The sequence below is a fragment of the Callithrix jacchus genome, chromosome 14 (assembly GCF_049354715.1).
Source record: "Callithrix jacchus isolate 240 chromosome 14, calJac240_pri, whole genome shotgun sequence".
Lineage (NCBI taxonomy): Eukaryota > Metazoa > Chordata > Mammalia > Primates > Cebidae > Callithrix > Callithrix jacchus.
Window position 1 is genome coordinate 44,118,711 of NC_133515.1, and position 17,035 is coordinate 44,135,745.

Genomic DNA, 17,035 nt, shown 5'->3' on the forward strand with positions numbered 1-17,035 from the left:
TTATCTCATCCAGGCTGCCCACCCCAGCCCCCCAACTGGAGGCATGCCAGGTGGGGGATGGGGTGGGGGCACAGGGGGCTGTCCTCCAGGGGGCACAGCAGGAGATGGGTAGCTGGCTGGTGGCAAGCCCAAGCCTGGAAGAGGTGACTGCGTGGGTAGGGGGGCAGGTGTGGGGGTGGGGGTGGGAAGTTGGGGTTATAGGTGGGTAGGGGTGGGGGGTAGCCAGGAGTAGGTGGTGCGATGGCAGATGCGGGGAAGGAGGCCAGGAAAGAAGGCACAGGTGGCGGGGGGTGGGTTGGGCGGGTAGACATCGGGCTGGTAGGGCAGGTGTGCGGGCGGGCCATAAGTGGGGGAGGGGGGGCAGGGCGCCTTAGGAGGGCCCCTCGGTCTTCATCACGGACTGCAGGCTCTGGTAGCCCTCTCCAGACATGTAGGAGCTGGTGGTGGACATGTAGCTGGAGGGGGGTGGGGGTGGGGGCCGGTGTAGCAGCGGTGGTGGCTGGTGCACAGGAGCCACGTGGGCTGGAGGATGAATCTGGACTTTGGGGAGGTCAGTGGCATCCACAGGGCCTGGCGGCTCAGCCTCACCTAAGGCAGCAGTGAGGGGAGGCTTTCAGTCTGGAGGTGGGTAGGCTAGAGGCAACAGTGGGTGAGTGGTCTCAATCTTGGGAATTTTAGATGAAGGTGGTTCTGCTTTGTTCTCTTCTTTGGGAGAAACAACCATGGCTCGCTTAATCTGTTGGGGAGAACTGGGCTGCAGAGAGGGTTTCTTGGGCTGCTGGGCTGGCTGCTGCTACTGGGCTGGTTGCTGGGGGTCCTTCTGCTGGGGCTGGGATGGTTCGGAGCCTTGAGACGGTTGTGACTGTTGTACTTGCGGCACTTGTGGTGCAGGCTGAAGAGATGGGGGCTGTTGCAGCTGATGGGGGGTGTGATGAGGCATCTGTTGTTTTCCTTGTGAGTAAAGATCCAGGATTTGGTGGCACATGTCTTCCAAAACGTCAACTGGGACATCTTGAACAAACTGTTCCCACCACCTCCTATACATGGGTTTGGAGGTTCATTCTTGTATTTCGAATTTGCACAAACGTCCTGCGAGATACATCACTGCTACCGCTATGATCTCTGGTTCCCACTGCAGTGACAAGGTGGTGCAGAGACTGTCATTTACAAATGTCCATGCCATTTGAACCAACTTTTGAATTTTGTTTTTATCACCTTTGAATTGCTTTGCATATTTGAGTAGGAACTGGTATGTATGTTCCACCCATAAATCAAACTTGACGGTCTACAGTAAGATTCTCTCCAGAATCATTACTTCCTCCTCCAAACTGGTCAAACTGTCCATCATTTTATAAACTATGAGTTGTTTTGATAATATCTTTACTTTTTTTTGGCGTTTCTTCTACTTTCCCAGCCAGAAAGAGGCAACAGGCTCCTGTCACATATCTTGGGAATTGCTTGAAGGAATAACACATATAGAAGCGATGAAAATAAATTATTCCAGTTGCCAGGGTATCATAGTGTAGCCCCAAACATGTGCCCACATCAAAGATGAACTGAGTGCCCTCTCAGTGGTACCGGGCCTCAGTGGTTGGATCAAGTCTTCAAGTTGTGAGGGTGTATGAGCCAAGTCTTTCTTATCCCAGTACCAACATGGTTCTGTGTGGTCCAGGTTTGCTGAAGTTACTGAAGGGCTTGAATTTTCTTTATTCTCCTTCATTTATTGAAGTAAACTTGTTCTCTCCAAAAGGTTCTCTGAAAATGTTAGAATCCCTCGTTTCAGGCAAGCCCGTTAGTGATGTCTCTTCTTGCTGACTGTGGCCATCTTGCATGTGGAATCCATCACACACTTTTTTCAGTTGTTCAGAATGCAAGAAATGTCTTCATTGTACTCTAGGACTCTTGTGGAGTTCTCATGATATATAAACAGCCCTCTAACAGCAGCCTACCAACTCCTGTTCCCATATCTAAGTCATAAGGACAAGGCTCCTTTTCTTTTCTTTTTTTTTTTTTTTGAGTCAGGGTCTCCCTCCATTGTCCAGGCTGGAGTGTAGTGGTGCAATCATAGCCCACTGCAGCCTTAAACTCCTGGGCTCAAGTGATCCTCCTGCCTCAGCCTCCCAAGTTGCTGAGACTATAGGCATAAACCACCTGGTTAAGGCTCCTTTTCTCAGAATTTAGTTAGATCCTTGGTACTCAAGGAATTATCCTAGAACCAGGAGTATAGGCATTCCTGGGAGCTTGTTAAAAATGTAGAATCTGGCTGGGCACGGTGGCTCATGCCTGGTAATCCCAGCACCTTGGGAGGCTGAGGCATGTGGATCATTTGAGGTCAGAAGTTCAAGACCAGCCTGGCCCACATAGTGAAACCTCATATCTATTAAAAATACAAAAATTAGCTGGGCAGTAGTGGTGCGCATCTGTAATTCCAGCTACTCAGGAAGCTTAGGGAGGAGAATCACTTGAGCTTGGGAGGTGGAGGTTGCAATGAGCCAAGGTCACCCCACTGGACTCCAATCTGGGCGACAGAGTGAGACCCTGTCTCAGAAAAAAAAAAAGCAGAATCTCAGGCCCCTCCCTACTCCAGACCTACTCCCAGAATCTGCATTTGTACAAGAGTCCCCATATATGTGCCTGCACAGTAATTTGAAAAGCACTGGTACAGATAATTTTACCAAGCAGCGTGCTTTTCAATGATAACTAAGTCCTTCTTAACCCACCTGATGATCACTTAGGCCTCGTTTGGTCACATTTGCTTTTCACCTTCCAGCTTCCTTCTTCCTTGTTTCCCATCATTCATTGCTGACTTGCCTCCTATTACCTGGAGGTTCAACTAAGGGGAGAATCAACTAGTCCTGTGGCACAGTCTGAGCAAACGTGCAGAGGTGGGAATGAGCTACAGGTTCAGGGATAATGAGGAAATTCGGGTGTGACAGCAGAGGGCTCATTCCAGGGAAGGCTCAGAAACAGGGTTGGAAAAGCCAAAGCAAACTGAATGGTAAGGGCCTTGCATGGCAGACTGGGGAGTCTGGCTTTATAGTGTATACATAGGTCATGGGAATACAGTGGAAAGGTTTTTGTTATTTGCAGAGAAATGTTATAATAAAGAAAAGCTTTAGCAAGGTACTGTACTTTACTATAGGGTAAACTGGAATGAGAGAGACGGGAGTGAGGGAGAAGGAGTCAAGAAGGCTTGAGAGATGACTACAGGAACAGAAGGGAAGAGGCAAAGGCCTGGGCAGGGTGTGGCACTGGAATATGACATACGTGGGATGTTTGGAAGGGAGACTTTATCGGATGCAGTGACTCATGGGCTATATAGAGTTACTCATTCAATCACCAAATATTCCCAAATCACCTCTAATAGCACCTCTCCAGGTGCTTGTTCTGTTAATAGAGATAGTGCAGTGGATAAGACAATGAACCTGCTGTCAAGGCATTTATAGTCTACCAGGAGAGATAGATAACACATTTATTTTACTTTTTATATAACTAGACATCTTAATCTTTTGACAAATATCTTTGACAAATATAATTTTCAAGCTCTTTCCACAATAGAAATCATTACTTAACCCCACTTATTTCATTAAAAAAAAGAAAAGATTCATTCTGACTTCTCTTTCCTTTTTTTTTTTTTTTTTTTTTTTAAAGCAGAGTCTTGCTCTGTTGTCCAGGCTGGAGTCCAGTGACATGATCTCAGCTCACTGCAACCTCTGCCTCCCAGGTTCAAGCAATTCTCCTGCCTCAGCCTCCCTAGTACTGGGATTACAGGTGTGCACCACCATGCCCAGCTAAATTTTGTATTTATAGCAGAGACCAGGTTTCACCATGTTGACCAGGCTGGTCTCAAACTCCTGACCTCAAATGATCTGCCCACCTCAGCCTCCCAAAGTGCTGGGATTACAGCCATGAGCCACCACACCCAGCCCTCTGACTTCTCTTTCTAAATGCCAGATATACATCAACCAGGCCGTCTGTGACCCCAGAGACAGTGGACTTGGTGACAGTGGTGATATCTACTGTAGGAATGCATCGTAACTTAGCTAACTCTAATTAGTTCTGATATAAACAGGCCCAGCATCAGCTGCTAAAACACTTAGATAATTTTAAAATATATTTTTAACTCTTACTTCTAACTTCTACTCAACCTCTTTGTCACCAACAACAAATTTTAGAAGGAATAAATAAGATAATTTCTGATGCCGGTGAGATGATGAAAATATAACAGAATGATGGCACAGAGCAGGGGTCAGCAAAACACAGTAGCAAAATCCTGCTTTTGTACAACCTACAAGCCAAGAATGTCTTTATATTTTTTAATAATTGACCAAAAAAATCAAAAGAAGGATATTTTATGACGTGAAAATTATACAAAATTCAAACTTCAAAGACTTATTGAAACAGTCACATGTGTTTGTTTATATTTTGTCTGTGACTGTTTTCAAGCTGCAACAGCAGAAATGAGTAGTTGTGACCGAGATCCTGTAGCCCAGGAAGCTAAGAATATTTACTGTCTGGCCCTTCACGGAAAACATTTGCTGACCCCCAACATGGAGGATGACAGGATCAGGTTACCAGGAAGGAGCTGGGCTGAGCAGGGCAATCTGGGAGGCATCTCTGAGGAGTTGACATCTGAACTAAAACCTGAATGAAGGGAAGGGGCTTGCCATTCAAAGTTCTGGAAGAGAACTCTTTCAGGCAGCTAGAGCAGTTAATGCAAATGCGCTGTGGCAGAAATGAGCTTACTCTGTTTGAGAGATGGACAAAAGCATCGTGAACAAGGGCAAGAGTGGCATGAGAAGAAGATGCAGTCAGGACATATGATATTGTGACTTATGATAAGGAATATACACCTGTTGTTCTTCCTATTCCTGGTACAGAAATCCTAAATCCCTTGGAATTTTCTAAGTGATAAGAACAATAATGATGAAGGGAGCATCTTTCGTTATTCATAACAAGCCCCTTAACCTCACCTGAGTTTATGTTAATGAGGGGTTGTCTGGAAAGACCCCAGATAACTATAGGATGGGGGGGGCTGGTTGCCCCAGTAAACAAACTCTAGCCGGGCGCGGTGGCTCATGCCTGTAATCCCAGCACTTTGGGAGGCCGAGGTGGGCGGATCATGAGGTCAAGAGATCAAGACCATACTGGCCAACATGGTGAAACCATGTCTCTACTAAAAATACAAAAAAAAAAAAAAAATTAGCTGGGCATGGTAGCTCATGCCTGTAGTCCCAGCTACTGGGGAAGCTGAGGCAGGAGAATTGCTTGAACCGGGAGGCGGAGGTTGCAATAAGCCGAGGTCACACCACTGCACTCCAGCCTGGCACCTGGTGACGGAGTGAGATTCTGTCTCAAAAACAAACAAACAAACAAACAAACTCTATGATTAAAGAGTTGGAATTTTCATTCCAACCTCTCACCTCAGGGGAGGGGAGAAAGGCTGGAGATTGATTTCATCACCAATTACTAATGATTTGATCAATCACACCTATGTAACAAAGACTCCGTAACAACTCAAAGTACAGTGAGAAATAGGGAGTGGAGGGTTTGAAGAACTTTCAGGTTAGTGAACACAGGGAGGTGCTGGGAAGACAGTGCACCTCGAGAGGCCGTGGAAGCTGTGAGCCCTGCCCCACCTGCCCCTCCCTATGTGTTCTTCTATCTGGTTATTGCAGAACTATATCCCTTTATCATAAACTGATAATCCAGTAAATAAACTGTTTTCCTGATTTCCGTGAGCCATTCTAGCAAATGATGGAAGAAAACAGGAGTCATGAGAACCTCTGATTTCTAGCCATTCCATCAGAAGCACAGGTGACAAGCTGAACATTCCCTGGCATCTGAAGTGGGGGAGGCTTGTGGGACTAATCCCTTAACCCAAGCTTGTCCAACCTGTGGCCTGTGAGCCACAAGTGGCCCAGGACAGCTTTGAATGTGGCTCAACACAAATTTGTAAACTTTCTTAAAACATTATGAGTTTTTTTGCTTTTTTTTTTTTTTAGCTCATGAGCTATTGTTAGTGTATTTTATGCGTGGCCCAAGACAATTCTTCTTCCAATGTGGCTCAGAGAAGCCAAAAGATTGGACAGCCCTGCCTTTACCAGAGGGGTCTGAGCTAACTTGATAGTGCTGGAATTGAGTTAAATTGTGGCATGCTCAGTTGATGTCCAAAGAGAACTGAAGAACTGCTTGATGTGGGAACTCTTCCCGCCCCCTCACCCACCCACATCTGATGCTAGAAGTGAAAAAGTGTTAAAGTATAAGGAAAAATACTTTGTTTTCCTATACAATTGGTGTCAGAAATGGGATTTGCTAGAATGGCCCTGGCTTGCAGAAACATGGTATGGGAAGAGAAAGAACGAAAGGGTTGAGGATGAGGAACTTTGATTCCTGGGTGGCCACACGGTCATGAGACAGGCAGGCATCTGAAGTGGGTATGTTTCCCTATTTTTAAATGGCCTGGGCCAGGTGTGGTGGCTCACACCTGTAACCCCAGCACTTTGGGAGGCTGAGGTGGGTAGATCACCTGAGGTCAGAAGTTTGAGATCAGCTCGGCCAACATGGCAAAACCCTGTCTCTAATAAAAATATAAAAATGTAGCCAGACATGGTGGTGGGTGCCCGTAATCCTAGCTACCTAGGAGGCTGAGGCAGGAGAATCATGCGAACTCCAGGAAGTAGAGGCTGCAGTCAGCCAAGATTGCATCACTTACTTCAGCCTGGGCAACAGAACGAGACTCCGTCTCAAAAGATAAATAAATTTTTTAAATGGCCTGGAAGAAAATTATAGAAGCCCTTCACTCAAGATCTAGCTTATCTAACTCTCAGCCAATCAGTAATAAAGGATCCAAGAAGCTTATTAACCGCAAGCTCCTATTTCAGGGGGGCTGGAGACTTCCCCAGAGCCTGGCATGCCTAGCTAGACTTAAAGTCTGACCTACAGTTAACCTTCCTCATTTTAAGGTTAAAATTCATGTGTGAGGTGGAGATTTAAAATGCTAATATTACATATGATACATGAAGAAGCATGCTGAGCTACTGCATGAGTGCTAGAAAAGCCTCTTCTATACATGCTCTGATGTAACCCTTTCCCACGGAAAGACCCTATACCCTACCCTCTGACAGCAGCCTGTCTCTTTTCCTTTTTCAGCGCTGGGTCTCTTGTGCACAAGCTAAAACAAATTTTCTCTTAGCTGCTGTGTACGGTGATTGCTCTTGATTTCTCTCCTGGGCGATTACAAGAACCCAGGGCATTGGTAACAGCCACCCATGGTTTGGAGTAGCACACCATGCTGAGATCTATTACAAAAGGTAAAAGCTACCCCAAAGGTTGGCTTACTGGATGAATAAGGAAAGGGAAACTAATAAGAAAAGGTGACATATTCAGTCCCTTGGTTATTACTATCTGTAATAGCTAAAATAAAATTGAAAGAGAGTGCTGGGTCAGTCCTTCATGCTAGACCAAGCTCAGATTTCAGTGAGTCTGTGCTCTAGCCACTAACTGCAAAGCCACCCACCAATGGCAAAATTATGTTGCGATTACCGACAGTATCACTAAGAACTCTGGTAACTGAGAATCTAGTTCATGTGGGGTGGAAGGCAAACCATGAAACTATTGAAACCACAGGGTACAGTGTGAAGAAATTATTTCATTTTGTAGCTCAGTATCATAAACTTCCTGACGAACTTTTATTCAAATGGATCGTGAGAGTAACTAAGTGAGTGACAGTGTCTTAGGTTTTGAACACTGCAGAGTATTCAGAACGCTGGCATTCATGTGTGGGTTGATGCAGGACCCACAGCTCTCTATGGAACAGTCACAGATGTTTCAGGTGATCCAGACACACAAGAGGTTGTTCCTGAGAGAACATCCAGCCTGGGGGACTGGACAAAAGCCACACTAACATCTGCTTACCCTGAGAAGGGTACGTCTCCCCTTATAAATGCCAAGTAGAACATCCCTGATGAAGCAGCTGATATGCTTCATATGCAAGCCACATAGGACTGGCTTGATGATCATCAGGGTATTCATCTGCTGAATACACCCGTTACCAAGGTCATGGTAAATGCTGTGGTTAAGGGGGCTCCTTTTACATAAACCCCTCATATAACCTTACTGTCGCACAACCAAGGGAGTCTTAATTGAAATTTCTCTCTCAGCTTCCCCTTAATGGGTCTTACAGATGCTAATAAAAACATGAGGTTAGTTAAGAGAAGAATGGGGAAAGGCACAGAGTGTCAGAGACTGGTCTTAGCAGGGTGGAAATTTTTAAATGGTTACTAACAAATAGGGCCAGGTGAGATGGCTCACACCTGTAATTCCAGTGCTTTGGGAGGCTGAGGCAGGCAGATAACCTGAGGTCAGGAGTTTGAGACCAGCCTGGCCAACACGGTGAAACCCTGTCTTTATTAAAAATACAAAAATTAGCCAGGTGTGGTAGTGCATGCCGGTAATCCCAGCTACTCAGGAGGCTGAGGCACAAGAATGGCTTGAACCTGGGAGTTGGAGGTTGCTGTGAGCCAAGATTGCACCATGCACTCCAACTTGGCAGACCAAGACTCTGAAAAAAGAAAGAAAGAGAGAGAGAGAGAAAGAAATAGAAAGAGAGAAAGAAAAAGAGAGAATAAAACAAATATTGATAAACAGAAAAAAGTTGTGGGCAGAGCTTCAGATCTTCATAGATCTTAGCCAGTCATTGGTCTGGAGACCCTGTTTCATGTCATGTGAATGACTCAAATGTACCCATATCCCTTGGTAAGGATGATTCAGATGCTGATTGGTGGACAACCCTGGCAGATAAAGCTTTTCAGAGCAAGGGGCCTTCCCTTTGCTTCCATGTAGTTTTGGAATAAATGACAAGTGAGGAAGCAGGGAAGGGGAACACCTCTCCAAAAAAGGCAACCTTTAATATGAACATTCTACTCCTTTTTACCACGTCAAGAAGTGGAAAGACTCCTTAAGCAAAGCCTTCTGGAAATACTGAGAGTCATTATGCAAGGAGCTAGAAATATTTCACTTAAGGAAAAAGAAGATATTATACTTGAACACTGGGTACTTTTAGTCAATTTATTTTGAAACTTGGACAGCACACAGTGTATGTCCATTTATATACAGACAGCTGTTGTTTATTTATTAAGTTTTACTAGTTCCAAACAAATTTCTAAATAGAGTATAGAAATAAATGCAGAAAACGGTACTCCTCAATTTATTATTAGATCAGATAGTATTTGTAAAGCCAGTCCATACAAGTGCTTATTAGCAGAGTGCCCAGCACCTGGTAAGGTCTCAATAACTCTTGGCACAAGGATGGGGGAGCAGAAAGAGAGGAAAGAAGTCCACCCCCCGCCAAAACACAATTGCTGTAGGCCTCTCTTAGCTGCACTGAATGATAGCTCCAGAGGGATGAAAAGCCTTTCTTCCTGAAGCTCCACCTATAACCTTCCCACCTCATTTTCCACCTGCCTCTCAGTGCCACGCTCTTCACAGAGCCTCTGCCTGACATTCTTTGCTACCTCAGCTTCCTTGTTTCCTTTGTTTTTTCTCTCTGAAGGCCTTCCTACCATCCATAAGCTGCACATTGTGACCAAGTCCACAATGATTCAGACTATGTTGGGGGATTAAAAGCTCCTTTGCTGCTCACAGATGGGGCAAAGTAATTAGCAACTGTGCCTCAGTTTTTAAATCTGTAAAATGCAAACACACTCCCAATTTGGGGATGATTCAAATAACTCTAAAAGCGTCAGGACAGTTCCAGATGGAAGGATGAAGGCTGAAGATGACACACTTTTTAGTGATGTCTTTAAAAATCTAGAGTCATAAAGAATCTGGGTGGGCGACTACAACTTCTTAACAGTATCTGAACTCTACAACTAGGGCTTGGGATAGGGATCTGAAGTTTTTAAGACATAGTTTTAGAGCAACTAAAAGAGAGTTGGGAATTAAACATAAGAGACCTATCTCAATAGCAGTTACAAAAGGGGAAAATAAGTTGTGAATAAGTTCAACTTATTTCAACTAAGATTACAAAAACTCATGAAAATAACTGACAATGAATTCATAAAGAAAAATTAGGTATGTTGAGAATACATCTGTCCTGGTTTCCAGCATGTCCAGAAGGATGATAATACACTATAATGCAAATTGACCGGTTGTATCTGCCAGAAATTGGCAAGCCAGGTGATGACTTAAGTAGAAAGTTTCTTATGTCCTTATGGCAGACTGCAGGGATGTAGAACAAGGACTTCTGATTTCAACTCCTGGTTAGTAGCTATACGTGGAGGCAACAGTGTGGTGCATTCTCCTCTCTCACTCTGGAATGTGGAAAGCAGGCAAAGTAGATAGTTCCCTAAGCATTAGACTAGTAAAATCAGCAAACAACCATCAAAACAAAGATATGCAAACTCATCTTAATGGGAAAGAATAGCTTCTGGGTGGAAGCAGGCTTGCTGAAAGTTATTACCATGTTTAAAGAAAACTTGTGTCCATCAGCAAAGCAAGCTTCATGCAAAACTGGCACAGATGCTTACCTTGAAATATTCATCTAAGCCCTGTCCTACAGAAAGGGTGAAGCCAGTGGTCTGGGGTCAGATATTTCCCCATTATCTGACCATGATGAAGATGAATTCTGTCTATCTAATATCCCTTGTTCCAGGATTGCCAAGCACCTTTTAGACTTGTGTTTGATTTCCCAAATCAAACTGTCTACAATTATTGGAGCATGAAGATTTTTGCCTAAATAATATTTTTCTTTTTTTTTCTTTCCTTTTTTTTGAGACAGAGTCTTGCTCTGTGTCAGGCTGGAGTGCAGTGGTGCAGTCATAGCTCACTGCAGCCTTGAACTCCTTGGCTCAAGAGATCCTGCCACCTCAGCCTCCTGAGTAGCTGGAACTAGAGGCACATGCCACCACACACAGCTATTTTTTTTTTTTTTTTTAATTTTCTAGAGACAAGGACTCACTGCATTGCCCAGGCTAGGCTTGAACTCCCAGGCTCAAGCGATCCTCTCTCCTTGCCCTCCCAAAGTGCTGGGATTACAGGTGTAAACCACTATGCCTGGCCCCACATTTCTTAATGTAGATAAATAAATTAGCAACGTGCGTCTGCACATGTGTTTGTGTGTACAGGTGTAATGAACCTGGTGAATAGGAACCCTCCCTTTCTTGCTGTGCTGAGGGATAGTTTCTCTAGGCCTGCTGAATGTGGCATTGTAGTAAATTCACCCCGGTAACTGATGCTCTCCTTCAGACCCCAACTAACTTCGCAGTCTCCGTTCAGTTTCCTAACATTGACCCACATCCTAGAACAGGCCACCTGAGCCTACATTATGAAGGGACCTGTGGCCTCATGGCACATTCCTACTGAATCCTTCCCTTCGCTGGAAGATCACATGTGTGTGAGTCATTCACTATTTTTCTTTGGTACATGGTTTCATTTTACAGCCCACAAGGATGACAAATTTAAACCACTGGCCTGCGAATTGCAAAGGGTGTGACTGGGCCCCACCCAAACACTAAAGGCTTTCAAAACTGTCTATGAAATAGGAAAAGGAAAATAACTCTCTTTTTTTCCATCTTTTTTTTCTTGGAACTTAGATCCTTCTAAAAGTAAGAGAAGTTTTATTGTAGTGAGGGGGTTTGAGTCGGGAGAAATAACATTTTAAACATGTATTCAAAGGCAAGATGTGTAAGCTAAAGGAATGCAGACAAATTTGGAGGCCTGCCTGCTGGGTCATCTTAAATAAGAATTGATTCCAGTCTAGCACCCGGCTAGTAACTTACAGACGGTCTTTTGTCCAAATTTTAGCTATTCACAGCATTGTTGAGGGCAATAATAATCCTTTCAATCCACAAGTAATTCAAAAATATGTACTTTAGGTCTGGTGTGGTGGCTCATACCTGTAATCCCAGCACTTTGGGAGGCTGAGGCAGGCAGATTACCTGAGGTCAGGAGTTTGAGACCAGCCTGGCCAACATCAGGAAACCATTTTATATGTTTCTACTAAAAATATAAAAATTAACCGGGCGTGGTCGTGCATGCCTGTGATCCCAGCTACCCGGGAGGCTGAGTCAGGAGAAACCCTGGAACCTGGGAGGCAGAGGCTGCAGTGAGCTGAGATCATGCCACTGTACTCCAGCCTGGGTGACAGAGGGAGACTCTGTCTCAAAAAAAAAAAATGTATTTTACATATAATTTAAAACATCCCTCTGCCCTTCCCACATCATGCCAAAGCCAGTTTTTACTCTAACGATTCCTTTGTGTAAAAGGCAGGGGAAAGTGGGAAGGAACATTTATTAAATACTCCTCTATGTTATCTTAATTAATCTGCTCAGTAACCTCTGGGACAATGACTATTATTTCCATTTAACAAGTTAAAAACTGAGACTTAGAAAAGTTGTGTAATTTGCTTGAAGGTCATACAGTTAAGTATGCAGCCAGACTGGGATAAAACACCTAGTTTGCCTGATTTGAAAGCGACTGGACACTACAGTAGTGAAAACTGGTTGTGGTGAGTTCTAGCTTGCCTTAAGAGGTAGGGCTAAGTATCTATATTTTATAACAGTAAGGAGAGTCACAGTGGTCTCAATGATTGCTGGGAAAGCTGGTTGGGTCCCACATGCTGATAGTTTAATCCTTGCTTTGTTGAATGGCCTTAGTTCCCAGGCCCAAGCTTCAAGTAGTTCATACATCAAAGAATATTCTAATAATCTTTATAAATGTGCAGCTTCCATACCTTGTTTCTCTGGGCACCATATTCAACTTGCTTCAGATATAATGAAGCCCCAAATACAGTGCTTTAGATTCTCCTAAGTAATTTTTTTTAATTTTCTGAGTGGCCCCTGGTGCCACCTGTGGACTAGAGACCTTTGAAATTTTGGTTGGCTGTTTTTTTGTTGGTGGTGGGTTTTTTTCGTTTTTTAACTTTTCTTTTGAGAAGAGGTCTCACTATATTCCTCAGGCTGGTCTTGAACTATTGGGCTAAAGTGGTCTGCCTGTCTCTGCCTCCCAAAGTGCTGGGGTTACAGGTATGAGCCACTGCACCTGGCCTTCTGCCCTTTAATTGCAGACAAACTGTTTGGATTTCCCTCCTCTCAGGCCAGTGACCTTAGAAACAAGAAACTGAAGTGGTGGTAATGCTGATCATGGCTGTCACGGGACTGACAGGATCGTTTTACTGATATTTCATATTCCTTCATTTACTCATTCAACACACATTATCTGAACACCTGCCCCATTCCAGGAACCATTTGAGGTACTAAATGGCACACTTTCATTCTGTCTGTATACCTTTCATGACAGTATATGATCCCCTATGCCTTGTATGTTTAAGAGTAACCTGCCATTTTTAAAACATCCTGGAGGCTGCGGAGATGACTTGGTTGAATTTCCTGTTGTAAGGACGCTACAGCCTTTCTCAGTGGTCCTCTCCCAGCTTCCAGTCATCCTCTCTCTGGCCATGGGCTCACTCCTCTGCAGGTAGGCTTTGCCACTGCTAAGCAGCTGTAACCATTGGAAAGCTGGCCTTATATTCCTTGTTCTGTCTGCTAGAGCTAGAGGGACTTTATTTTAAAGTATTTACTGAGCATTTAGTTGTACTGAATGCTTATGTATTTTATCACTATTATATCATTTTGCCCTATCATTGTCCAGTAAACTGGACATGATAATTTAAGTTTTAGAGAAGTTAAGCATAGTACTCCAAGTCACTCAGTAATAGGTGATAAGAGCTATGTTTTCATAGGTCTGCCTGTATTTACAGACCTTTATATTATACCATGCTGAATACATGCTATCATATATACTTGCATATATTATATAAAGTATGTGTATACCTGTGTATAATTATGTAAATAATATTATATATACATATATACACGTACTTTCAATATGTGCATATACATATATATTTATATAATATGCATAACATATGCAAAGTGTATACATATAAAGTGTGTGTGTATATGTGTATAATTAGGTGAAAAGGCAGATGACAATTCTAGAAGCTTTTAGGATAATGATAGAATAAAAACTTTAAATTGTTAACATTTCTTGCTGAGCTGAAACTTTCTTGTTCTTCATACCTTTTAACAAGTTGGATGCAAAAACCAAAATAACAACAAAAACCTTCCTCTTCCAGACTTATCTGATGGAAACTGGACCACACTTTGACGGGCAGACAGATGGCTGGTAGCCATTTCAAGAAATCAGCACAGTTCTAATTCCCACATGTCCTGCTCTGATTCAGCCATACAGCCTTTCTGGTAGGAGAACAATGTGGCATGGCTCTGTAATATGTCTCTTTGGGCAGACACATGGTCAGAGTTGTGCCATCGCCAGCTAAAACAGACATAAAGATTCCAACCAAGCACATTCTGTGGCCCCCCCTTAAAACAGGGCCCAGCATCCTGTGTTTAGCGATTAGTGCAGGTAGGGAGGTCATGGCTGATCCAACCACAATAGCAAAGTTCCCAAAGTACAGCCTACTTCAGAGAATACCGATGCATCATCATGCCTTTGGGGTATCTGAATCCAGTGTTAAAACAGGTTAGATATAATGACTGCATCTGGTTATGTTTATTTTAGCACCAGCAATATTAAGACTATCCAGTATATACCGGCAAGGGGAGAAAGGAATGCCAAAAATAGCTCTTCTAGCTTTTGCTATGAACTGAAAACATTACAGGCGTTCATTCAAAGCCTCAGATATGGTTGGCACAGCTGCAACATGTTTTTTTCAGCCCTTGATGGCAGTTACTTGTGCTTTTAGAGGCAGCACCTGCCAGGCTTAAAGGCGTGACTCTTCTTCTGATCACTCAGAGTTGATGTTCTCTATTTCAGCTCAAAATATGAAGTAACCATATATGAGAGAGTAATTCTAAGGCTAAAACATAAGTATGCAAAGAAAATGGGAGTAGAAATACAAGAGAAATTCTTGCCCCCACCAGAAAGAGTGCATTTCAGCCAGATTGTATTGTTAGGGTAGAAAAGACTTTAGAGAGCGTCTGACCCATCCCTCTACTTTATAGCTAGGAAACAGGCCGATCTGCAGGTGAGTGATGGTTTTGCCTTCTGGGCAGTGTGTGTGGTAATAACATCACCCAAGGTCTGGAAGGTGCTGGCACTGTGGGCAACACAAGTTCACCCCAGGATGGGCGATCTATGCCATCCTTCTGATGAGAAAAAAAGGAAAGGTACAGATCTAACTATGGTGCAGCCAACTTCCTGGCCTAGCTGCTAATGTTGCATTATGGGCCATTCATATAAACAGAAACTTCTTCAATGACCACCCCATTCTTCCTCCATAAGAAAGTGGTTGGAGCCCTGGAGCACAACCACTTGGATTTATAATCGTCCTAAATATACCGTCTAACTGGGTGATTTGGGTCAAGGTACAGTCTCTTATGCCTCAGTTTCCTCATTGGTAACATGGAGTTAATAACAATAGTTCCTTTATAGTACCATTGTAAAAGTTAATCAAGTTATTACATCATGTAAGTACTTAGAATGGTTTAGTCATTGTGGATTCATCAAATGTTAGCTATTCTTCTATTACAGTTCTCTCCAAGTAATCTTTATCACATCTACAGTATTCTAGCATTGCCTGTTTAGTGAGCTGTTTAAGGTTACCAAACCTACCCACATGCAAAACATCTGTGGTGTACAGAGTTCAGGCTTTCACATTTACCAACAAGTCAAACTAGATTCCTTTTCGGTTCTTTTGGTCACCAAGTCAATAAGGTCTATCTGTGTGTCTGTCCTCTGACAAAAGCATTATCCAGTTGTGTGAATTCTAAGGCAGAGTCTTCCCTCCCCAGATTCTCATCCTGGGCCCCCACTTTTCTGTTTCTAATTCTTGGCAGCGCCTTGTACGTAGCAGGCCTGCAAGAAATGCTTGCTGATTAATTGAACTGGCTGCCCCTGAAACCATAGAACTGACATTAAATGCCATGACTTGTTGGGCTTCCTGAAGGCCTCATTGTTAGAAGGGCCCTCTCCTGCCTTCCTCGGTCCTCCCCAGGATCTCCTCCTCTCTCTTTGTTTCTGAGCCCCATGGTACTCTCTGGCCAGCCATTAGCACAGTATTGAACTCCAGTCACACTGGGGTTTATTTTCCTTCCACATTTGATTTTAGACTAGGGTTTTCGATAAGCCTCAAAAGCATTATTCTGGCTAAATGAAGCCAAACAAAGTATTTATATGAAACTCTAGAACAAACAAAGCTAATATATAGTGCTGGAAAGTGCAAAGGTGGTTGTCTGGGGCCAGTGGTTAGGGCACTGGTGAGGCAGAAGGGACACTAACTGTAGAGGAGTGTGAGGCAACATCAAGGGGTAAAGACAAGGTTCTTTACTTTGACTGGGGTAGTGTACCCAGATATACACATCTGCCAAGACTCACTGAACTCCACTCATACCCATTAGAATGGCTACTACTCAAAACAGAACAACAGAAAATAGCAAATGTTGATGAAGATGTGGAGCAACTTGAATCATTATACACTGTTGGTAAGAAGGTAAAATGGTGCAGCCACCATGAAAAACAGTACAGAGGTTCCTCACCAGATTAAAAATAGAATCACCATATGGTCCAACAGTTCCACTTCTAGATATACATATGCCCAAAAGAATAGGAAGCAGGAACCCAAAGAAATGTTTGCACATTCATGTTCACAGCAGCGTTACTCACAATAGCCAAAAGTGGAAGCAACACAAGTGTCCCTCTACAGACAAATGGATAAACAAAATGTGGTGTCTCTGTGTGTGTGTGTATACACATACATACATCGGAATATATACAGTGGAATATTATTCAGCCTTACAGAGGAAGGAAATTCTGACACGTGCTCTAACACCGATAACCTAAGGACATTATGCTAAGCGAAATAAGCCAGTTACAAAAGGATGAATACTACATGAATCCACTTATAAGAGGTAGTCAAATTCATAGAGACAGAAAGCAGAATGCTCTTGCTGGGGGAAGGGGAAGAGGGAGTTATAGTTTAATAGAACAGAGTTTCAGTTTTACAAGATGAAAG

General features: G+C 43.4%; 1 protein-coding gene, 1 long non-coding RNA gene and 1 pseudogene across 7 annotated transcripts in view; 1 reads left to right on the forward strand and 2 right to left on the reverse strand.

Annotated features, from left to right (window-relative positions):
- The window catches only part of LOC118147294 (uncharacterized), a 22,668-nt gene extending 8,400 nt beyond the window's left edge, over nucleotides 1-14,268 (forward strand). The window contains exon 4 of the long non-coding RNA XR_004733549.3: nucleotides 14,138-14,268. This is a non-coding gene — a long non-coding RNA (uncharacterized LOC118147294). The remainder of the gene's footprint in view (nucleotides 1-14,137) is intronic.
- ANXA4 (annexin A4) overlaps nucleotides 1-17,035 on the reverse strand; it is a 78,890-nt gene that overhangs the window by 38,598 nt on the left and 23,257 nt on the right. The gene's annotated exons all lie outside the window — the stretch shown is intronic.
- LOC144579274 (cyclin-K pseudogene) overlaps nucleotides 1-17,035 on the reverse strand; it is a 39,459-nt pseudogene continuing 22,424 nt past the window's right edge. The window contains exon 3 of the transcript XR_013526529.1: nucleotides 1-17,035. This exon is cut by the window's right edge and continues 21,901 nt beyond it. The product of XR_013526529.1 is annotated as a cyclin-K pseudogene (transcript).